The sequence below is a fragment of the Catharus ustulatus genome, chromosome Z (assembly GCF_009819885.2).
Source record: "Catharus ustulatus isolate bCatUst1 chromosome Z, bCatUst1.pri.v2, whole genome shotgun sequence".
Taxonomy (NCBI): domain Eukaryota; kingdom Metazoa; phylum Chordata; class Aves; order Passeriformes; family Turdidae; genus Catharus; species Catharus ustulatus.
The window spans coordinates 19,650,108-19,676,238 of record NC_046262.2 but is presented as its reverse complement, the minus strand read 5'-3'; positions in this window follow the sequence as shown (position 1 = coordinate 19,676,238).

Sequence of the window (26,131 nt, the reverse complement as noted above, 5' to 3'; positions counted from 1 at the left end):
GGACACATGGGTTTGGTCCCATGGAGACATTTTGCATTGCATCCAAGAACTGTAATACCTGACAAATATCTGTAATATCTGACGAATTATGTATTACACTATCTATTAATAATAAACTGTCCATTGCATGTGAGGAGAGAACTGCAATGTCTGGCAAGTTAGTTATGACACAGAGGAGGTACAAGAGAAGTTCATCTCATCCTGAAGAAAGGCCAATATGCACGTTGTTAAACCATGTGAGTTAAGACAGGCGTATGGGTGACCCTGCTAAGATTCTTCCCACAGCTTTGTAGCTTATATGAGGGATCAGCAAGGGATCCCCTTGCACAGCTGCCCACAGACTGCTCATGACCCAGTCTCCTGAGACTGTTTTGACTTCTCCACTTCAACATCCACTGCTTCCTGAAGCAGAAAATGTTTTAGACCTAGCCAACAGTGGCTCTGTCCTGGTAGTGTTCCAGAATTGCTGTTATACTGGCTGCTGGTGTTGTAAAGGGACAAGTCTGTAACGGAGCCAGAATCTGAGCCATGTATTGTCCAATTAGCTAAATAAATTTGAATTTTAAGATGCGAACATGGCAAGTGGAGCTTTGACTAAAAAAGAATGCTAAAGTTGCACATGGCATTTATTAGTCCTAGGTCTATTTTTTTATTATTATTATTCTTATAAAGTGAATCTTATTATTAGAGTATTATTAGAGTATTTATTTTTAATTCCTTGTTGACAATAGTACCAGAAACTTTGAAATTAACTTGTGTTTGTTTGTCATATATTCTATTCAGACATGAGATTTTTCATTGAAATAATGGAAGGCCCCTTAAAATAATTTTTATCTATTAAATATGTGACACATGGAATAGACATGAGTATTAAAGACTAACATTTCTATCTAGACTCCACAAATATCAAAACCCACTGGAGATATGGGAAGAATTAAGAAAATATACAACCATCGTTTTGTCCTTAAATCTCTCTCTAATTGCATGATGTCAGCTTGTATGGGATGTTTCTTACTTCTTACATGAAAATTTCTGTAGTACGTACCTGTTCCTCTTAAATATAAATTTATTTTTTTTCACTAACAACCACTTGCAAAGTGAAAGTAGATCCATGTCCCGTGCTCAGTTAGGGTCAGCTGCAGCAGCTTGCCCAGCACCATGTCCAGCTGGGTTTTGACTATCTCCACAGATGGAAACTTCACAACATTTCTGCGAAACCTGTTTCAGTGTTTGACAGTAAAAAACATTTTCTTGCATTCAGATAGATTTTCATGTGTTTCAATTTGTGCCCACTGCCTCTTATGCTCTCAAGTGAGCACCCAGAAATAATCTCCTTCTTCATTCCATCCCATCAGGTATTTAGGGACATTGTTGAGATGCACCCTGATCCCCTCTATTCACAGGGACATACTGAATTATGAAGAACATCCAGGATAAGCTCTAGTAGAAAAGTACTGCATGGTATCTAACTGCTATCTTCAAAACCATTTGATTAGAAAAGTGAATTTCTCCCAAGCAATTCCCTGAAATTAAAGAATCACAGCTTTCCTTAGGGTTGCTCTCTTCTACCAGCACTGTCCCAGATTTTCTGATTTAAAGGGTAAAGACTAGTCAATTTCACTTTGAGGAGGTAGTTTTCAAAATGTGTTTCTCAATTTTCAAAGCATTTTTGAAGCACAAGGATCTTCCATAAGCTGTGTGTGAAAATGAGAAGATTGTCTTGTCTCAAATCCAGTAATTCTCGGCATCCATTCTGTATAGCTGGAGAAGAGGTTGCTTTGGCTTCTGACACAGAAGTACAAGTGTGTTAGGAACTGGAGCACACAAGCACACTTTCATTTCATGGGCAAAGACTGGATAGAGGAGATAGTTCATCAGCTTGTCTTCTACTGATAAAGAAAACTGGTATTAGAGAGAAGGTTCTGATTCCAATGTATTTAAATGTCCAAAGAGATTTAAAAATATAAAATCACTAAGACTGAAATGAGAATAGAGAATAATTTTGGCAGCTAAAAACTAAGGAAGTCAAAACAAAATAATTGGTTCTGGTGTTTGACATCTGTACCCCACACACTTCATAGAACACTGGTTGAACATATCTAGTTGGCTACTGAAAACATGAAGAATCTTAGAAATTTTCTATTGAAGAAAGGTTCTTTTGTGGCCCTTTTTGTGTTTGCTTGTTTGTGTGATTGTTTAATTTTGTTTTGGATTTTTTGTTACTTTCCATGCAGGAAGGAAAATTCAAGAGCCAGATTCTCCAAAATAAGTAACTGGACTGGAATTCAGAGTGGTGGACAGTCTTGTGCCCCAGAGAGGAAGTCATGAGCAATAATATTTTCTTACCTTCCTACATTTTTAATGAAGAATTTTTATTAAGTCTAAATACCTTCCTCTTTCAGTGTTCACAAGATTTGTAAACACTTATCAAAAAGCCACTGCTAAGCCCTTAAGGTTAAGATCTTGAATGAGAGAAAACCAGGCTGAAATTCTTCCCAGTAGTCTTTCCCAGCACATGGAAACTCAACCTGCTGCAGTAAGTGGCAAAGCTACGCAGACTTGAACTGCCAGGATTTTGCTCAGTCAGTCTTATACACTTCATGGCAGACATCCAGTATCTCACTATAAACTCTACAAGCACACTCTTTACTACCTGTTAACAACTTAATGTTTTTGTTCTCAGAGGAGTGTATCATTAATCATTACCCCAAGACCAGTAAAATCCCACATTATAATAATTTATTCTAAACCTGTAAGATACAGAATGTCTTTGTCCTGGTGAGATGGACACACAGCTAGTAATCCAAGAACTGCAAGGGAAATAATGCAGTGGTTCTCCTCACTCAGGTCGTTCATGTGTCTGCCATTACCAGGACTGGTGTAATTATTTAGGAATCCAGTACAGCACTTCTTATTCTTCACTCTTCATTGCAGTGGGGTGTACATTTTCCCCAAAATGAAAAATAAAACACAAAACCAGTAAAAAATTAGGAGATAACTATTACTCAGAAAAAATATGAGCTTCCAGTTCAGTTGTAATCAGCAAAGATTCCATCTGCATTTCCAGCTGAATCTGCAGAGTTTAGGTCAATCATTTTCACAGAAAGGAACTATTTCTTCGGTGGTAGGATTCAAGGCCCTGCAGAGATGTGAATACACTAACTGTGGCCCACAGAACAGGACAGAATTAAACCCCTCATCACTCATGGTTGACAGGAAGGATCTGAATTCACTGGTTGCAGATTTGATTGCAAATTTGACCACAAATTTGACTTCACTTTAAAAAATTTTGTCCTATAAAGCATAATTTAGTCAACTATGCACATACTTTGAAGCCTCATTTAAAACCCAATCCTTTTCCCCAGTGCTATTTTTAGATCACTAAACAAAGACTTCTTAGTATATTAGTAAAAGTATGGCACCCTAGTATGTGAAATGCCACTCCAAAAGCTTTCCACCTGAGGCTGATTATTCATGTACTCAACTTCAGAATGAATTGATTATTTTTAATGAAATCATATGTCATACTTTGCAACTGAAAATTTGCAGAAAAGGCAAATACTTCCTTCTAAAAACTTCTTTCTTCTCCACTTTAAATTGTGAAAAGTTAAAATTCTAGAGATAAATTGTTTTTCTGTTTGGGTGATACCCAGAGTTTCCCCTCATTTGACCAACTCTGTGGACAGCCTGGGCCTACTGATGGTTTTATTTTTTTCTGTGATGTCCTTGGGAACCAAAAGCAGAAATAGTAAATGTCTTGAAAGAAAGAATTAATTTGACATGGATATAATGCATTAAATCCCTAACAGGCTGTTGAAGTGACTGTGAAAATTTAAACACTGAGACCTACATGCACAAGATTGATGAACAGAGTTTCAAGCAGAAGAGCTTTATCCAGAGAACACCCTGGATTCTGCTCTCATCTTTTCTGCCTGCTATCTCTTTCAGACTTAGATGAATTCAAAAAATCAGAATGAGACATAGGCAAGACTGAAGTGTCTTAATTTCCTTTCTGTGATGCCACCCTTCATCCACACAGTGCTAATTTTATAATTTAGTCTCACAGCCTCTGGGCTCTAGAACCCCATAAGCACTACCTAAATCCCATCAGATCAGCCTACAGTGTCACCATGAGAGCTAGAAACTTATGGAGTGACATGTAAGCCCTGCTCAGTAACTGTTCTCTGAGCACACCTAACTGAAGATAACAGAATGAGATCCTTCACTGAATGCAATTGCATTTGTTATCCTTTTCAGACTGCTCTGTTAATCCTTTTCAGATGCTGCTCCTAGTGGCGCAGGTAACTCATGTGTCCAGTCTCAGGCCTATAGCACTTGTGTGAAACAAAAAACCAAGTTCAGGTACTTCTTTAGACACAGTAAGTCCATAAATATGCCTTCACAGAAGGCAGTATAAACGCCCAGGTCACAGGTTATGAAGCAAAAAAGCAAGTTTTACTGGACAGCAGAGCAGCAAGTAAAGGGCATGATTCCACAGTGGGACACAGGGAGAAAAGTCAGAACTGGCCTTTGCTTCAGCTCCAGTTCCAACCTCCAAATACATTTGGAGAGGAAGGAGTGAAACAAGGATACACACTGTGTTAATTTGAAGGCCCACAATATTCTCATTATGCTTGTTTGTAAATATTCTGCCCTTATCACTAAAGCATCCTAAATGCCTTCTGTACCAGAGAATTTCTAGCTAGCTGGATACCTTATTTCTCCTTTCAGTTTTTGGGATATGTTTGTCACATTCAGAAACACAGCTCTGCCTAATTTCATGCCAGAAGATATAAAAAACCCATACAAAGGGAATCTATTTTGTTGTAAAAGAGAGTAAGACTTAAAGGAGAGCCATATCAGCAGTAAAAATGAGGACTGAAGATGCCTTTATTGTTCTAGGAAAGCATACAGACGCTGTGCCAGCTCTAAGGATATTTGCTCTGATCTAGCAACACAGAACAGAAATTAAAAAACAAAGAGAGCATCTTGTGGGGAGCACAAGATGAGCGTTTCATGGAAGGATGAAATTTGAGAGATGGATTTAATTGTAATAAAGAATACACTGGACATACCAAGTCAGAAACAGAGGTAAGAAAGATGAAAGTTACATTTCCCCCCCAAATGTGTTCATCTGAGCATAGCTGCTGCTAACCAGAGTCAAAGGCAAATTATCCTGCAGGACTGCAGGTACTGAGCAACACACCAAGGAATAAAGCTTGGAGATCTAAGATAAGAAAAACATTGTAGTTTAATTAAATTCTTCTGAAGGCCATATTTTTAATGATTACACTGTTAATAAAACTACAGGTGCAAATAGTTTTAGGGACAGAATGAGTCACAAAGTATGTGGGAGATGGCAGAGTCTGGCATGAGCATTACTACACAGGGAACATGGCTGAGAGGCAGGAGGCAGCAGATTTATTTCAGACTGTGCCACTGGCTTGTTTCTGAGTGAATCACAAAGATTCAAATATTCAAGAGCAGCTTCTAATTTCAGATGCTTTGCTTTAAACACTGAGTTTCTTTTCAAAAGCTCTGGACACCTGCAGCTCTGCCTATAATCAAATACGATATTCTCTGGATGAAGTCATAAATAGCGCAAGCCAAATTACAAACAGCTAGGAGTGAGGTTTCATGTTATGGCAAAAATGATTGACCAGCAAACGTCTGGTATAAGAGCTACCCTGCTCCCACCTGATTCTCCCATGAGTTGCTTTTGCTTTTCTTCGGATAGGTCTGACCTCAGAGAGCCCGGGACTAAATTGGCAGAAATACTCACTCGTGGGAGTTTACATATCTTCTGGATTAGCTCCTTGAGTCATTCTCCTATGTGGCCTAACAAGCATTAGAGGGGTGCAGGGAAGCACAGAAGCAGTAAGGAGAAATAAGGATTCCCTCTGAGGAAGTCACATTTCAAGGCTGATTTGAACACGTATGTCTTATCCTCACTATTCATTTGTTTCAATTTAGGCCCTGGCTCACCAAAATTGGGATGAATACAGGTTATTGTAAGACCACATTAATGGGAATAAGAATGAGGAAGTACAAAGACTAAGGTAAATGAATACAAATCTTAAGTACAATGCCCTTATTCTCATGTTTCTGCCCAATTGTGTCTGCTGTATTCCTTTCCTAGAATCACTTAAGTTGGAAAACACGTCTGAGATCACCAAGTCATTCTCCCCTCCCTCCTTATTAAAGCTCTTAAAACATATACTTGTTCAGAATCAGGTCTAATTGAAATATGCTGGTTTTCTAGTAGTTTCAGCAGCCTGTGTGTTGAAACTGACCCTACCTCTTTTAGTTTCACTTCATCTGTGCTGCTGTTTCTTTGTTACTCTGAAACTCTTCAATCAGTGCCTGTTATCAGAGCCTGACAGGAGGTGCTACTTCCAACTCATTAGCTGGGAGGAGTAGGATCACCACTGGTCTGCCAATGCCTCTTCAAAAATCAGCCTTTGAGAGACCTTACTACCTCAAATAACTCAATCAGTGAAATCTTGTCTCTGCTGAAGAAGGCATTGGGATCTTTGCCACTTGAATGTAGTGAAGTCAAGATTTCATCCACTCTATATGCAGTTGCAGTACACTGAGGCTCAGGACTTCCAGGCTCACCCATAAAAGGTTATTCCCTGCTTCTAAGTTAACTCAGAGTTTTTGGAGTTATGAACCACCCATTATTTCATTATGACAGCCCCCACAGAGACAGATATGTCAGCATGGCTATGAGAAAAGGAGGGTAGATGTTAACATGGAATCCTACTTAGAGCTAACAGATGTTGAAAGGTATGATGGCAGGGTTTTCCCATAAATTTCAGACTGAAAGAGTACCTGAAAAAGAGCACAGGAAGCACTAAGCCACATTTGTCAGCAACTAATCATAAAAAAACTCATGTGAACTTAGCTTTTACTTTCTACAAGAGCAGGTAGTCTCATTATGCAGTTCAGTGATAACAGCAGTAGCAATAACCAGTTCAGTCATATTAATTTCAATTCCTGTTGCAACTATTTTATATGCTGATTTATTGACTGAAACACAAAATATGACCAATAATTAAAAGTCAGTGATACGTGATTACATTCTCATAATGTCTCTATAACCTGTTAATATGGAAAAAAAAAAAACCTGTGCCTACTCCAAAACGTATACCACTATCCACAAAATTATGCTTTATTTATAACTGATGACACATAGCTATTAATAAGGATCAATATCTGAATATAACCATTTTAGGGCTTCCTTAGGACCATCTAGCTAAAATCGCAGCAATTATTTGTGTACTGAGAGCAGTACACTCAGTAAGAATTACCTTCTTCACCTGTAAGTGGCCTGCCAGTGGAGAAAAAAGAAAAGCTGAGAAATTAAATTGATAAAGTACAAGGACTGCGGGAACAGAGGTTTCCTATAGGAACAGAAACAGGGCAGCTTGAGCTGTGAAACATTATCCCATTATCCTACAAATAGAAAGGCAGTATTATATGAAGTAAACATGGGAGCGGGAAAGGAAAAAAACTAACATGCTGTTTTGTATTGTCGTCACTGTTGAATTCACAATTATATTTTTGTGCATGGAAAATACTGTATAAAAAGTATAAACAATCTCAGTGAGACTTTTTTTATACTTCTTGTTCAGTATGATGTAAAAATAAAAGCCATAGATAAAGGGTATAATATGGAATTTCTCTTAAAAACAGGGAACAAAATCCTGCAACACTTCTGTTTGCAGCTGCTTTGTTACACTTCAGCAATGAAACAGAAAACTAATTATTACCTGTAAGATGCAAGCAGTCTATAGAAATTGGCATCATCCCTTTGGCTAAATTTCAAACAACTAGTTTTACAATTTCTTAGGCAGTTGGTCAACACTTGGAAATGTCATTCTGTGGATAAAGTAGACTATGCTCCATGTCTGCTGCACTAAACAAACAGTCATTCAAAGCAAATATTGACAGAACCTCACTTAATGCATGAGAGAATGTCCATTTCCATTAATTTATTTTCTTTAAAATGATAAATTATTACACTTGTGAGCACAGGAAGACAACTACATCCATTAATATACCCAAGCTTAAACCAGATTAGGTCCCGAAGAGGAAGTCCATAGTGCCAGTTCCTCCAGGCAGAAATTGGTGAAGTCTGTCCACTGACTTCTAAGTGCACTGAATCATGCCATTAGGCACCATTGCATGAGTTTAAATCTGCTTATAGATGGGTAGTTTCTACTTATAAATATATATGCTCATGTTTTAGTGACTATAGGTCACTATTGTGGCATCCTTTTACAAATTTTTCCTTACACTCAACAGAAAATAGGGATTCATCCTTTAAATGAAACATTTTGCACGTCCAAAAATAGCTAAATTAGAATAGGTTTTGTATGCATAAAGGGAGAGGTTACTTTTAAGGAGTTGTTATGTATTTATTTCCTAGCTTTCTACTTCCATGTTTGGAAAGAGGATGGCAATGCTGGTTTTATTCTGGTATAGAAGAATAGAAGGAAAGTAAATTTCCTTTTTATTTTCTTATGAGTAGCAAAGTATGTCGGACACCAAAACAAAAATTAATCATGGTTTACTAACAAAGGTGGGAGCTGTCCATGAAATCCAAGGGTATCCCTTCCAAGGCAACATCCACTGTATTTTAAGTATTTATCCATGCAAATACAAAATAAAACAAACAAGAAAACTATCCTTTCTAAAGCCAAAAAAAAGAAAAACATGTGCTGTTATTGCACAAGCATTCTATACCCTAGGAACAAGAATAACTTATACCAACATCTCCCTGGGCTACCTCAAGGATATTCTGAGGCAAGCTGCTGACTTCCAATAAGAGGACTTAGGCATCTACAAGGAATACTTAAAAAGTATAACACTATTTAAAGAAATATTTTCTTCATGTGTGGCATAGCAGCTTGCATGGCCAGGTTCTGGACCTATGTGTTTCCATGGTATCAGAGGCTGAGTGAGAAGGCACAGAGTACAATATTCCGGAGAGATTCTCAAAAACTTTGCCAGTTTACACACAAGGTACAGTAATTTCACGAATACAAGCCGCAGCAATTTGACAAAAATTTTGGTGGAAACCCGGAAGTGCGGCTAATAGTCGGGTGCGGCTAATATGTGAATAATTTTCTGACATTTACAACCCCAGATGTGCCAGCCAGAGTGCCGAGCCAAGCACCTGCCAGTAAAAGCCGGCATTTCGCAATTGTTACAGTGTTACCGTGTTGCCCTGGCTCCCTGCAGGCAGCACGGGGGGCGGGGAGAGAGGCGGGAGAGCTCTCTGCTTTCCTCCTCTGCTGCAGCCCAGGGGAGGAGGGGGGGGGGGGCGCCGCCATTGCCGCGGCCCGGGGAGCCGACGGGGGGGGGGGGGCGCCGCCATTGCCGCGGCTCCGGGAGCCGACGGGAGCCCTGCGCAGCCATTGCCGTGGCTCGGGGAGGAGGCGGGGTGCTTTGTCCGCGCCCGCCGCCGGCGCCACGGGTGCGGGAAAGCTCCGTCCCCGCCCGCCGCCGCTGCCGTAGGAGCGGGGGAAGCTCCGTCCCTGCCTGCCACCGCGGGGCAGCGCCGACCCGGGGTGACCGAGCCCAGTGGCAGCGGCGGCCAGCCCCGAGCGGCAGCACCGGGCTGGGCCACCTGGCCCCGTCAGCAGCCCCAAGCGGGCCGAGCCTGCACAGCCTTAGCTCAGCCAGTAAACCCCGCCCTCCCGCGGTTCTGTTACTAATTGCACGCGGGTCCTCGCTGCGAACGACAGAGCGGCTTATATTCTTGTGCGCCTTATCTATGGACAAAAACCGAAATATTTGCCAACACCCAGAGATGCAGCTTATACTCAGTGCGGCTTGTATTCGTGAATTTACTGTACTTTTGGATGGTAAGGTGCTTACAGCTAGCATAAATTTTCACAACTTTTTAAACTTCATTTTCTGTGAAATAAACATGGGAAAAGTGAGAGCAAGCCTAAGCAAGAGTACCCTCTGCATCCCATTTTGCCACACAGGGTCAGGCAGTGCTTTTGAACTCTTCTGTGGCTCACAATAGCACCCATACCCCATCCTGAGAAATTAGTAACTGATGTGGGACTTGTCTTTCTCTGTCAGTGTCCTACTGACAGAGAAAAAACAACCAGACAACTGGACAGGTACCCTGATGCCCCTTTAGCTGGTGAAGTTCTTCCAATGTGTTTTTCTTTGTGGATATGCATGAGTGCACAAAATCCCACCTCCACAGCACATGACTCCCAGGGGGTTCTGTTGCCAGGGTGCTGCAGCATTTTTTCCCTACTTTTATTCTTATTTGGGTTGCTACTCATTTGAGAGACCAGACTACTCTCATTTATACGATGTGCAATAACTCGTATTTATATAAAGATTTATACGCACAATGTTGGTGTTAACAAAACTGATTATATGATACGTAAGGTTTTTTTAATATAAGATTTTTTTTCCTTATTGGTATTTTTTCCCTATAGACAAACAGGTTAACCAAGCATACATATTAAAAATTGATTGCCTAATTTCTGCCATATGATCTCAATACAAACACTCTTAATTTCCAAATGCAGTGAAAAGAGCCTTGTCTGTATTTATAAAAGCTCTCCTGCATATTTCTTTCTGGTTTACAAATTTCTTTGAAAGAAGCATAGTCAATACCAAGTAGTTTATGACAGAATGAACAGAGATAAGCAGAGTATCACTCTATAAAGAGGCAGGCAGAGAAAATATAAAAATCTATACTAAAACACAAAACATAGAAACATAAAACATTATTTCTGGAAACAAGGAGAGAATCTTTTTTACTAAAAGTTTATGCTGTGTGAGAAGCAAGACTGCTCTATTAATGAAAATAATATAGTGCAAATTCATTTTACGTTGGAGGAAAAGTGTCGACTGCAGTACTAGATTTTTGAGATGTCCAGTTTAAAGAATATGAAGAACCCATCTGAAGCACTTACACATGCTTCTGGAGGAATGAGGGGGAGTCACATCATTTGTGTGGGAGGAATGCTACGTTATATCATGAGAAGAAGAAGGAGAGGAGTAGTACATACATTTGGGATTATCTGACTTGTAAATTCATAGTAAGTTGTTTGTGGATGATCTACTAATATGACATTCCTTCAGCACTACACAAACAAGAAGGTATTTCCAGAATTAAAGTTACACTAATTTCACACATACAAGGCACAGCCTTTTGACTAAAATTTTGGTCCAAACCCGGAAATGTGCTTTATACCCCAGAGCACCTTATATATAGACAAAGTTCGGAATTTTGCTAACCCAGAAGTGCGAGCCGAGCCAAGCCAAGCTGCGGAGCCTCGGCAGCCGTGGAGCCCCGCCGACCCCGCCACCCCTCGCACCACCTGCTGCGTCCCCGCCCGGCCCGCGCCCGGGGCTGTGCAGCGCTGTGGGCACACCGAGGCTCCGCAGCCCTGCCCACTGCGGCTCCGCTGGGCTCGCAGCCCCCAGCGCGGTGCCGCGCTCACCCCACACACACAGTGCGGCTGCAGACACCGGTGGGCCCGGGCTCCGTGCTCTCACCTGCTGCCACATGGTGCCCAGGGCAGGGGTCGGGCGGTGGCACCTCTACCCACAGGGCCCCTCTGGGCGGGTCTGCCCCAGCCAGCCACGGACACTGGCGGGCCCGGGCCCCGTGGCCCCGCCGGGTGTGCTCGCCCTACCCCGGGGTCTCCATGGTCGCGGCCCTGCCGCCTGCTTGGCTTGGCTCTCTGACTGCCGAAAAAGTTTGAGTATTGAAGGGATCTCAAAACAATTTCTGTTTCACATTATGCAGCAACAAACATGAAGCTCACAATGAAATGACCACGAGCAGGCACGTACTCATTTTGAGGGGTTTTTACTTTTTCCCTCTGTGGAGAAATTTTTCCCATTATCGTGCTAACAAAGCTGGCAGGGTGACTCCCTTGGCTGTTAATTGCTCAAGACAAAAGAGATGGGTGTGTGCTCAATGGCTAAAGTCGCTGGGGGGGTTTGAGCGGTCAGAGTGGATGGTTATGGTTTCCTTTTTTTTTCCCAGCCTGAACACTATTTTTTTTCTGCGGTCAGATCTGCCCTGCAGAAGGGCACTGCTAGGGCAGGGTCCCAGGGAGCAGAGGTCAGACGTGGGCTGCATCCGCGCCCCGGGGCAGGACACTGACCCAGATGGCGAGCAGTGGGGCCCACCCCGTGCTGATGGCCCTAAGCATCCTGCAGCCCTGGGCCACTCCAGCTCGGCCGGTGAGCAGCGGGGTCCACCTGGCACCGGGGCCACCCCAGCACTGGGGCGGGCCAGCGCAGCTCTCGGTGGGGCTCCGCCACTCACCAGGAAACTTTCCTGCCTGCGGCCCCCGCCGCCTCTGACAGCCCGGGACAGCAGGTCCTCAGCCCGCCCGGCCCCGCTGCCCTCACCCCGCTGGGCCGTGCCCTCCCTTCACCTGGGCAAGAGTGGAGTCGGTAGGTTTAATAGAAGTGAGTGATTTTTGTCCATATTTTTTTTAGTCTTTAGGCTGCGATCTGTGAAAAATGTTTGCAAATTGAGCACCTGCCAGTAAACCCCGTGATCTCGCAATTCCGTTACTAATTTGTTACTTTGTTGCACAAGGATCCTCACTGCGAACGAAAGTGTGCCTTATACCCCAGAGTGCCTTATGTATGGACAAAGTTCAGAAATGTGCTGACACTCGGAAGTGCGCCTTATGCTCCAGTGCACCTTATACTTGTGAAATTACTGTAATTCTTTTCCAAGCGGAATGTTTCAGTTCAGTCAAATAAATTCAGCCTTAAACCATCACTTCTTTCTAGTAGCTGTAATGAGGAATTAGGGCTCAACTGTAGCAGGTAGGCAAGATGAACTTCTACCCCAATACTTGTTAGAGGCACAGTTAAAAGCACAGAAGAAAAATTCAGTGCATGAAGTACGGGAAAAGTTATCTGTGTGAATGAGATGTGACTCAGGCTGAGAACGGGATGGAACAGCATTAGGGACAGAATCTGTCTGTTTCTGGAAGACCCACACTTAGACAAGGGATACAGAGCCAGCAGCTTGAGAGAGGAGTTCATACAGACAAAAGTGATCTCTCAGAGGACAGCTGTTTTCTGGGATAGTACCAAAATGCAAGTGACTCTTCTTCAACCTATAATGCTGTACAGAAGAAGGTGTTGTGATCTCCCACTTCAGCAGCCTATTCTGACCTCCTCAGTGTCATTGGCAGCAGAAGAGATGAAAATGCTGTGGTAGATATTATGATGCCTAGAAGAGCCAATTCAAATGGGAGCTTCTAGAAGCTTTTCAGGCTGGATTACACAAAACACTTACTGGGTGACATTACAACATAGATCTGTTCTAAGGGTTGGAACTGATGGAGTTAGATTTTACTGATGTGCCCTAAAGTCTAGAGATATCCCATGGGTCCCTATCTGAAAATCTTACTTTACAGTATACAATTGTTCCTTATTATTCTTGCTATTTAAGAGACTCATATCCTATCTTATCCCCTAAAGAATCTGGATACAGAAGACCTGATGTGTTTCTGTTGTATGACAGATTAATTCCTTGGCTAGATTATTGATAATGTAGTTTGACATTACTGCCAAACAAATTTAGCTGTACCAACACTAGCAATTCTTCCCCTCCTCCTCTTGCTCCTCATGCTCTGGTACCTGGGAAAGTGTGTTGGGAAAACCTCTCTGACTCAAGCAAGGAGAAGCAGTGAAGTGTGCATGAGGAAATGCTAGCACATGGGTCCTGCCCTTCACCTGGGGCAGCACTTGTCAACAAAACAGCAAAATTAGTTACAAAGATAGCCTGTCATTAAAAAAATATTTATTTGAACATTTGTCAGAGGACTGCAAAGTCATGGCAGTTTCAAATTTCTTAGCATCCAACAGAAAACTGAGCTTTGCTGTCTTTAATTCACTTTGGAAGAAGAAAATGTAAAGAGAAATTTAAACAGTATGAGTGTCTGCAAACAGACTAATCCTGTAACACTCATCCCACTTCACTTTATATTAAGTCACAAATAGGTGACTTCCAAGTATCCAGATATTTTGTTGGCAAAAATCTGGTGGCAATCTAACCTAGGAAAGGAGATCTTTTAGCTTGCACCAAGGATTTTACAATAAAAATACTTTGACTTTCTGTTAGTAGTTTTACAAGGTCTTTCATATGGAAGCTAATAAAAGCATGAAAAATAAAATTCTTTAAAATTAATCTAAATAAAAGCTGTCCAAAAATACATTAGCCTGAATTCCTGCTTTAGGCAAAATGTAACTGCCCTGAACTAATGTACAGTAATTTCACGATTATAAGCCGCACCATTTTGACTAAAATTTTGGTCCGAACCTGAAGTGCAGCTTATAATCAGGTGTGGCTTATATATGGACAAAGAATGAAAAGTTGCTGTTTTAGTCTGGAGGACAAGCGTCTGCTGAGAAAGGCAGGAGCCTCTCTTTGATATGGAGAATGTAAACCCCCTCCAAATTATTCTAATTTTGGAATCAAGGGGCTTTCAGGCAAAAATATGGGAATTAGGAATAACAGTTCTTTACTAGGAAAATTAAAAAAGAAATACAGTACTACAAAGAAACAAACTCCAAACCCTGACAAAGTCAGAGTACAACCTGACACCCCGTCAGGCAGGGTGTTGGTAGTAGTTTGATTAAATGGTGGCTGCATCCTCCTGCAGTGACAGATGTGATTCAGTTGGAGCAGTGCTCCTGCAGAAGGTGCAATTTCCCTCCAGAGGTCCAGTGGTGATGTGGAGAAATCCAGCTCCCCTCCGGAGTCTAGTGGAGAAAGGGGCTCCCTTAGTGTCCCAAAACCTCTGTTTTTATCTTGGTAAGAAATGTTGGGCTCTTCCCCCCGGCTGGAGCAACTTCCAATGGGATGAAGTAATTTTATCAGTCACACAGTGGGACTCAATGGCCATTAGCAGAAAATGACTCGCTGGAGGAAGGATGGGTTGTGAAAAGATAAAGAACAATGCCCCACCTGGTTTCAATGGATGGCCCATCAGCAGAATATCTGCCGTTGAGATAGGATCACTGCCTCCACCCTCAATAGATGGTAATAGAATAGATACCTTTTACCACACTCTGTATTGTAATGTGTGGTTTATAATCAGGTATGTCTTATAATCATGAAATTACTGTAATTGTTTGTTTCAGAAAAAGTTTCTGGAAAAGATGGAAATTCCAGGTTCTGATTATAATTCTTAGGAAAGGCTGCAAGGTGTAAGAAATTAGATAATTCAATCAAGGCCACAAAGAAGACTGTGTCTTCCACAGTCTTGGTACACGTCTTCAGTATTATACCAAAGTAGAGGCCAAACACTTGGCCCTTATCACTGCATCATGTGTTCTAGGAAGAATAAATCTCAAATAATATTAAAAGTCATGGTCTCTCTCAGATGGACACTTCATATTCTTACTCCTATTTAATTTAGAATACTCCTCTTTCAATATTAAATGAGAGCTGTATTTAATAAGCAGAAAGCATTTTATTTTATATACATTCTCTGTGAAGATGTAGTTCCATTTGAAAAGTGTTCAGAATTAGGAATGCTAAGCGATACTGAGAAAAAGGTATTATATATCCATTATTTCCTTCTTTATATTTATTTTATGTTATCACTAGATATGCATTAGAGAGATATGGTCCAAAAGCAGAGCCCCAAATCTGACACTTCCCAAACAACTTGGGAGTTCAGGAATAAGAGAGTACTCTTCAAGTGAGCCCTAAGCTCTGGGATCTGATTCCCTGTTTAGTTTATAATTCTCTGGATTTAGAAATATTCCAGGTATGCTACACAGTTTTTCTTGTCTTGATGTTCAAAGAGGATTAGGCCTGAAAGATGGAGGGCTGGAAACAGTGAAGAACAACGTAGGTTTGATAACACTGGTCTCTAGAGTGCCTTTGTGTTTTTGTGGGAGAATATGCAAACAGTAGCATGAAGAACAGGAAATTTTGATGAACTGAAGTATGCACTGAAACCTTGAAAGCTTTCACCAGGCCAGATGGTGACAGGTGCTTAGAGCTGTGGGTCACTGTACTTGTTCCACAATGGGGATAATATGAAGAAACCATGCACTCTAATGGAAACAAATAAACCAAATAACACGCTTCCGAAATAATCACAAATATGCAAGATATAGCTAGAGGCATGCTGCTGCTCTGGCTGGTTTCTGGCAGCTTCCCTAAGCTATTAGCACTATAAGCACTAATAAGCACTAAACTGTGTACAGTAATTTCACGAATACAAGCCGCAGCAATTTGACAAAAATTTTGGTGGAAACCCGGAAGTGCGGCTAATAGTCGGGGGTGGCTAATATGTGAATAATTTTCTGACATTTACAACCCCAGACGTGCCAGCCAGAGTGCCGAGCCAAGCACCTGCCAGTAAAAGCCGGCATTTCGCAATTGTTACAGTGTTACCGTGTTGCCCTGGCTCCCTGCGAGTAGCACGGGGGGCGGGAAGAGAGGCGGGAGAGCTCTCTTCTTCCCTCCTCTGCCGCAGCCCAGGGGAGGAGCGGGGGGGGCGCCGCCATTGCCGCGGCCCGGGGAGGGGGGGGAAGTGCGCGCCGCCATTGCCGCGGCTCGGGGAGCCGACGGGAGCCCCGCGCAGCCATTGCCGCGGCCCGGGGTGGAGGCGGGGTGCTTTGTCCGCGCCCGCCGCCGGCGCCACGGGCGCGGGAAAGCTCCGTCCCCGCCCGCCGCCGCTGCCGTAGGAGCGGGGGAAGCTCCGTCCCTGCCTGCCACCGCGGGGCAGCGCCGACCCGGAGTGACCGAGCCCAGTGGCAGCGGCGGCCAGCCCCGAGCGGCAGCACCGGGCTGGGCCACCTGGCCCCGTCAGCGGCCCCTAGCGGGCCGAGCCTGCACAGCCTTAGCTCAGCCAGTAAACCCCGCCCTCCCGCGGTTCTGTTACTAATTGCACGCGGGTCCTCGCTGCGAACGACAGAGTGGCTTATATTCGGGTGCGGCTTATCTATGGACAAAAACCGAAATATTTGCCAACACCCAGAGATGCAGCTTATACTCAGTGCGGCTTGTATTCGTGAATTTACTGTAATTAAAAGGTGCACAGGTGATTTACAGAGACACTAGTATATTCTTATGCACTATAAAATCAAATTGGTGCTGCAGAAATCAAATCAATAAATAAAAATAAATGTACACTGAAAAAAAAAGTAGTCCACTATGTTGTCTTTTTTTTTTTTAATGAGAAAAAGTTGCACGCAATGTTTGAGGGAATTGTAGTTAATTAGAATAACATTCTCAAATATCACATATCATAACTGGGAAAGATTCAGACAATAATGCTGAAGTCATACTGATGTCTGGAAGCTGAAATGGTCTGAGCTGTGTGCCGTTTCAGCAGCCTGTAAGGTAATTTAGTGCACTGTATTTGAATTCTAAATGTTAACCAAACAACTAATAAACAATTAAAGTAATTTCACAGATATAAGGCACACCCTTTTGACTAAAATTTTGATCTGAACCCGGAAGTGCACCTTGTACTCCAGAGCACCTTATATATGGACAAAGTTTGGAAATTTGCCAACCCAGAAGTGCGAGCCTGCAGCAGCCCCGAGCTGAGCCAAGCCCGCCTGGCCCCGGGCCAAGCCAGTAAACCCCACAATCGCGTGACTCAATTACTAATTCGTTACTTTGTTGCGCGCGGATCCTCGCTGCAAAAAAAAAGTGCGCCTTATACACCAGTGCACTTTATATATGGACAAATTTTGGAAATTTGCCAACACCCAGAAGTGCACCTTATAGTCGTGAGATTACTGTATATACCATTTCCCCTGCCAAACCAAAATCAAAACAATAAGAACCTTTAACATAAGTGCAGTAATACTAACTACAAAGACAGACGTATCCACATTTTGGCTACTTTACCTAATGCAAACAAAATACCAGGGCAACAAAGAAGATATAAATGTAGATAGGACTGGATCCTTCTTAAATAAGCTTTGGTCTAACTGAGAATTGTGCTTATAGAATTAAATTTCCTCTTATTTTACCACTTTCTGCAAAGACATTAAATGAATTGTCTCTGGTGTTCACATAGGAAAATTCCAAGTGCCTTTAAAATAGCATTGGTAGATATTACTATTGACTGTTCTTTTATATTGCACGATCATACAATACACATGCCCAAATACAGTATGATAGAACACGATTCTGTTTATATATATGTTTTTATATATATGTTTATATATATATGTACATATTATATAGGAAGATAAATGCATATAGTTATATATTTGCATGGCTCATTACAGACCACTGTGCAGTTCAGTTTTGACTGTGATATGCTACATCTTGGTGTCTGAAGTTTTGGGATCATGCAATTCAATACCCTATTAGGGTGTAAAAGTGAAAAATGCCAGAAGAATCTCTGAAAATGTTTGACATTTCCCACCTTGAACTTTACTAAAGTTAGAGGTTTAATGACACACTAGCATGTGTGATTTTATAGCATTCTCACCATAGACTTCCCCAAAGTCTATAGAAAACAGTGGGGCCATGGGAGAGCTCCTGACTAAGACGCACTGTCAAAGAAATTTCTGTATTGAACACCTATTATATGAGAACAGCAATCAAGATCAAGTTGCAACCTGCCTACAAGAAAACATCTCAGAGACGGTGAATGAAGTGATGCACTCTAACGCAGAAGGTAAATGTCAAAACCTCATGTGCTTTTCCATACTTACTGACCACAGAACTGAATGGTCAACTTTTCAAAAAACAAAGGACAGATAGTAAAAGATTAGTTTTACGTGAACACTAAGCTTACAGTATTTCATGAAATCACTACCTTGTTATATTTGCATTTATTATGTTGCATTCAATGTATTTTTTGCTTTCAACAGATTTTTTTTCAATAGACTTTTGCATGGTCTACAGTTGTTTGAAAGTCATAGTCTTTTAAAAATTCTTACCAGTGAACATACTAGAATCAGACTGAAGATTTCTGAAAAAAAATCAGAATTGTGTGTGGCTTATCAACACCTCTTAGGGAGGATTGCTGATTTCTCTCCAAAGGGGCAGTATCAAGTTCTGCCACATGGCAGCAGAATGGTGATATTTAACTGACAATATTTTCTCCCTTTGATTTATGAGACTATTAATAAAGGCATTTCCTATGAGGGAATCAACAAATCCACCATTAAGGCATTCCAATACTCAGTTCCAAGCTGTTTTATACTTCTCTGGCACCACCAGAATGTTAAAGAGAGAAAATATTATCTGAGAATATCTCCTCACTGGTCAGCCACTTGCCAGCATTAATGGATCTTATCTGAATCCCTGATGCAGGGGTTTGGGACACAATTATTTTGTACTTTTTGAGAAAAGTGCAGTGCAAGGAAGAAGTCCTCCTACATGTTTTGCCTATCCTGATTATGCACATCTGTTTTAATTTATTGGCTCCCCGAGGCACAGGCATTTTGTAAAGCACTTGCCCAGTATGAAGTTCAGCAATCATCACTAAGCAATTCATGTAGCCCTCTCCTCTGCCTTCAATTTCTTTTTCCTGCAGGTTTTCCAGTGGTGTAAAAAGAAGATGTAGCTTCCAAAAAAGCCCAACAATTCAATACCTGCCTCTCTCAGACTGATGGAAACAATGATTTTTGAGTAAATATTTTGTACCATGCTCCTCAATGCCATTTTTGTGAGTTTGACTCTCATTCCAGTCAAGTCCATAGGAAATTCAATACCAATATGGGCAAGGTAGAATTGGACTAGGAGTCATAAACATCCTTCATCTGACCAAGGAGTCTGAGGGCTGATCTTCCCACTGCTTAGAGCAGTTTGTGGGAACCACCAGAATTCACACATCTTTCTGTTCTCTGTTCCAAAACAGAGAGAGCAAAATCTCATATGGAAATGTTTGAGCAATTAAATAAACACAACAAGCACAGAGAAGTTAAACTTCAGGACTGAGTATAAATAAACTTGATTGGTTCAAAACGTTTTAAGAGTGAAAACTAGGGGCTATGCCTCTTCCTCCTTGAAAAGGCCCGTGATTAATGTGAAAAAAGTCTTTAAATCAGAGCAGAAAAATTGTGCCTTCCGGTTTTTGGAATATTTCCTTGGTATTTTTGAGGAAGTGGAAGCTCTCCTTGGAGAAAACACATTGCCTCTATAATGCATGCCTGACGGCAGAAGGAAAGCTTCCTGATGGCTTCCATTTCAGAAGCAAATTGGAGAAAAAAGCATAAAATTTAAGGACAGAAATGAAGCAAAACTTTGAATGCAAAATGGTCCTAGTCATGCAGGTGTTTCTTTGTTAATCACAGTTTACTGGCAAATCTCAGAATCAAGGACATTGTGTCATGGGCTGAGGGAGTCTTGAAATGTGAGAGCAGGTAATTCAGTACCCACATGACATAAAAGACTGGGTTGAATCATAGTCTTCAAACACATTATGAAACACTTCCATACAAAAAGGATGTCATAGCCCTTGGCATGCTCCAGCAAACATTATATAATGTGTACAAGAGCAGAACAAACAACTTGGAGAGGTGTGACACAGAGTATGAACACCTACCTCATCATCCAAGCAAGATGAAAGATATCATTGTTGGGAAATAAAGTGAAACAGACTCACAAAAAAGTCCTGTCTCTTAATCCGGAGGATTGTTACACAATGTAACATACTATTGACTAAGACTGTTTCAAAAGCAATAGTGATAAAATTATGTTTTTTAGCTGGAAATAAAAACTATGTATAGGAGACAAACATTTTCTTTAGGTGCTACCATCAACAGGCATTGTTGCCACTAGGAGCACTGGTTTCAGTTTAACAGAATATTCACTAAATATGTATAGATGTGGCCACGGACTCTGCATGCTGATTGATTCCAGCTATGAGGTTTCTTTGTATCAGCTTTTTGTAAAATCACTTTCCCTACAAAAGGGTCCTTTTGAGAGGTCCTTTCCTTTAATAAATAAGTGTTCACATGTATTAGGCCATGAACTAGGCTCTTTACCAGATGTAGATAATAAACATTTACTAAATATTTCAAACCATCCTGGGTGAATTCTTTCATTAGAAGAAAATACAGTCAAACCTCCTAGTTATCCTTAATTCTGTTGGCGATAAGCTCGTTTGCTTCCTTGTCTTACCAGCTTTCTGTACTTCTTATCTTCTGCTATAGAATAAGAATTAATGCTTAGTTTTCCCTTTCTTGATATATATTATTTCTGAAACAGTGGCTTTAGTTTTCTTTTTTTTTTTTTTTTTTTTAGATTGCATCATCTAATTTTTGATTTTGGGACATCTAGTAAAACTTCATTGAAAATTTCTAAAATCATTCATTTTTATAAGTTCCCTTTAGTAAGTTATTCATCTTTTAATTACTTGCAACATTTTTTAATGAGAGAAGAAGATATGAAACATAATTTAGGAAAGATGTATATTACCCAACACCTTTTTTTAAACAAAAAAAAATCCATAAGCAAAAGAAATTGCTTAAAAATAGGGCTCATTGAAGGCAAAGAAATGGAAAGTGGTAATATTTAGTAATGAAAAATAAAGGTAAAATTTCCCTACTTGAACAGATTGACCTTGATAATCTGGGTTTCTTAGTTACTTTTATTAATAAGTCTGGCATAAAAAGTAGAGTCTTGATGACAAAATTGCATATCTGTAGGTTGTATTCAGTTCAAATAAAGCAAGTCCAGTGTATGTACACAAAGATCATTAAGGACTTGGAGTATTTGCCATGTGAAGCAAGGTGCATAAGCGAGCACGGATCAGCCTGGAGAGGAGAATGCTCAGAGGGATCTTACCAGCCTGCACAGATACCTGATTAGGGAGGAATAGAAGGGGTGCAGAGGAGATGTAGCCAGACTCTTCCCACTGGTGTCCAAAGGAAGGGCCAGCAGCAATGAACATGAATCAGAAATTCCATTCCAATGTAAGAAAATCTTTCTTACTGTGAGGACAGCCAAACACTGGAACAGATTACCCAGGGAAGCTATGAAGTCTCCACCCTTGGAGATGCTCAAAACCCAGTTGGATATGGTCTTGAGCACCTTGCTTTAGTGACCCTTCCTAAATTTGGACTAGATGATCTTGAGATCCTTTACAAACTCAAACATTCTGTGATTTTGTGAACCTAGAGGATGATACTGGCATAAAAACCAACCAACCCTTAAAAACTAGCCATCAACACATTAGATCTGAAATTTAAATGTTAAAAACCTTCAAAATAAAGAAATTCTGTGGAAACAAAATTTTCCTCCTAGTTTAGAGGTTGAATTTGAGGAGTTATCAAAAGTATTAGAAGACAGTTTCACACAATTGCTTGTAGTAAGACTAATCTACTCAGAAGATAATTTCTAGTCTTCATTTTCAAAACTAGGATTTTTAAAGCATGAAGAATGCAAAGGTATTTAATACATCCTGGTCTAGCCACAGACAGTTTGAATTGTTTGCCTCCCCTAAAGGCCTACCAGCATCAGTGCATATTGTTCCCTCTCCCAGTTCTGTTAAATTATACAGTTAATCTTAAGAAGAGCCTAAACAGGTTATCTCAAGCAAGTTTCTACATCTGGTAATTACAACAGAACTGTCAGAGAGCAATTACAAACATAGGTTCAGATGGGTGGTGGTCTCTCACATAAAATCTTTGGTGAGTAATGCTGGGGACCAGCTCATTAACTTGTATCAGCTATAGGCAGAACAATTCACCTTACCATGGCCAAAACCTCAGGTGTGGATCTTAATTTCTTTCTCTAGATATCAAGGAAGGCTACTGAATAGATATTGAATAGAGACGCAGTTGGAATACCAAACTGCATTAGGGCCCCAAGTGTATCTCTTCTCCAGAAACTGTGGTCTTACCTAAAGTACCGCTCAAAGTTTGGCACACCTCAATACATGAAAAACATCAAACCACTAGAGTATGTCCAGAGGAGAGTGGCCATGATGGTGAAAGATCCTGAGGATAAAACTTAGGAGTAGCAGCTAAGTTCACTTGGCTTTTTTGGCTTGGAGAAAACAAAGGTGAGGGATGACCTCCTGGCAGACTACAACTTCCTCCAGGAGATCAGTGGAGGGGATAGCCCTGATCTCCTCTCTCTGCTCCCACTGATAGGACACAAGGAATTGGAATCAAGCTGCATTAGGGAAAAGTTGAGATTGGACATTAGGAAATGATTTTTCACTGAGAGGGTGGCCAGTCACTCGAACAGACTCCTCAAAGAAATGATCATGACAAAAAGCCTACCAGAGTACAAGGAGCTCATGGATGATGCTTTTAGTCATTGTTAGGTTTAGGTTTAAGCAGTCCTGCAAGGAGCAGAGATTTGGATTTGATGATCCTGCAAGCTTCCTTCCAAGTGGAGATATTATGTGTTTCTCTGATTCCATGGTTTAGCTGCCTAAGGCTCAAGCTCACCATTGGCTTCATGCAGCTCTGTGACCTTGAGTCAGAGGCAGGCCTAGAAAGTGCGGTGTGAGAAAAAGCTGTAGGTGGGGTTCTATCCACTTTTGCTATAGAGCTGCTTCTAAGTTCAGGCTCTTGCTCTTAGTCTCTGCTTGTGCTTGGTCTTCCACCTTCCAGCCTCTTTGATCTGATCCTGACCTGATCACTTGATATTCTGTCTTTATCTTGGACTGTTTCGTCCCTACAGGCTTGCCTGTGGTCTGGTCTGTGAGCTGAGCCTTGATGCCATCACTAGACCTGCTCTGCTCTTCACGCTTAGGTACTGTGGCACCCTTGCCAGTGTCCTACCTGTCTGCATCCCTGGCTCACCTGCTCTCAAAGTGGCAGTGGATCTCAAAGATCTCCTGCCCTTGCTGCTTCCTGCTCAGTATGACAGGGATCCTTTGGAGGATACAGAACAAATCACCATGCTAGTCCTGCGGACAGAGCTCTTAAAAAGCATGAGTACAGCAAGGAATACCTCTACCTTCAAAAACATACCTGACCTCTTACACAGGATTTCTGCTATCAAGAGAGTCAGATGAGCATTTGAATCTACTGCTCTTCTATGCCTTAGAATGGAGAAACAATTGAGGGAAAAGCACCTGATTTTTGTTGCAGTGTGAAATCCTGACAGCAGCCTTCAGTTGTCTGAACTTTTGAAGCTACTCTGTAGAGCTGGTTCTAAACAAATGAGATGTATGCTGCCGTATTTGGGGACAATAAAACTTACACAAGTTTAGTTGTTTTTTCATAGAGATGCTATTCTAAAAGTATATTCCATATGTTTGAAACTTAGGAGTTGACCTTGCAATGGCAAGGACAGACAAGCTGATGCCTACCTACCCAAACTGATGTGTGTCATGAACAATTCAATTCCAAGAACATACACTTTTACATTTACTTACAATACTGATCCCCACTGTCATGATGAAGGTAAATTTATGTCCGTGAGACTTCTCAGCTGTGAAGGTTCTTGTAAAAACATTATTTCCTATAATCTGATGAAGAAATAAATGAGTACAAATTCCATAGCAGTGGAATTATTTTTCTGATTATCTTTTGAGCATGCAATACAATTCAAGCATGTGATCCTGAGGCTGAGGTATTTTAGACAACAAAATCAGCATCCAGACTGGCTGATATTTAGATATTCTAATCGTGGTGATGCTCCTTTATGTTTAATTATTCTTCTTTGCTAGGAATGAGCTGAGAAGTTTGTAGTTTTAGGTGTTTTAATTCCGGCATGAAAATTAAGTAAGGGAATGCATTAGAATTTTGTTTTTGTTCTGGTAAAGACTCCTTTGCCAACAAGTAGAAGGCAAGAAGGATGTACACATAATGCTACAGATTGCTAAAGCATTCCATTCCATAGACCTAAGAATTCATATGAGATACAGACTCACACTTCCACCGAAAACAGTTTCTTGCCATATAAGAGCAGGAAGCAGCCAACAATGCTGGCTGTCTTTCAGACCTCAGTGACTCATGCATATACTACTTTTCTAAATTAACTTAATTCTGAAATGGGGGCCCTCATTATCAATACTGAAGATTTATAGTGTCTTTCAGCAGCAGAGAGACCACAATACTTTATAAACACATATAAACAAACAAACAAACAAAAAAAGATTCTGCCATGTTCAGATGGAAAATTATATAAAACTATAAAACACACAGTAAAAATGTACCATAAGGTCTAGTTACCCAAAAAGGAATAAAGAATTAGAATTATAGTGCCTTGCTATAACAGTAGTCCTGACTTATTAAAGTATATCCTACTATGAGAATTTCCACTTTTACCCTAGATTACCTGGTGCCCTGAAAAACGGAAATAAAAATCACTGGAGGTGTGAAAACAAATTCAGTTGAGAAAATGTATTTGAACTTGAATTAGCAAAGACACTTAGAAGAGCTGTGAGTGACTATGTAATGAACACTTCAGAGTACTGAAACAATAAACAGTACAATTATTATTACTGAAGTATCAGGAAGTCATTATTATGAAATATGCAGATCATGATGATTCAATAGAAGAGGTTTTTGCAGACACTACCCTGGGACATTTTTTGAACTCCAGTTAGGGACAGTGTGACCTGCAGAAAGCAGTTGTAATACTCAACGAAACAATATTGTTACTTCTTGCTGCTCTTGGAAAGAAACTGTGAAAACAATAACTGTGCTCAGCTCTCCCATAATGAAATGTAGTGGTTAAACAGAAGCGTGGTTTCTTGTTCTCTAGTTCTCAGAACCTCATTCTCTAATTCTCAGAACATACAAAGCACTTACGTACACTCTAGATGTCATACCTTAGAGTGTACGTCAGTCAAGCTGAACAAAGGATGTCATTTAAGAGTTAAATTCAATTACTTTTCTCAATTCTGTCTTGTCTGCTGAAGAAACCATTAAAATTATCACAATTGTAAACAGTTTGAGATGTCTAGATGCATATTAGAAATACTAACATCTCTAAACAGGAATAGGGTAAGAACATAAACAGAAGAAATTTTAGAAATGAAACCCTACTCCCTGAACTTGAAAAAGCTGTCTTTAAAACCCTTACTTGCATATAGCTTTATAACAGACATAAATTGCTTGTTAAACTCAAGTGTCTACAAAATCAAGGAAAGCCTGAATCCTAGAAGTTCAACTGATAGTCATGCTAATATTGCTTCTTTTATTCAAGAACCTC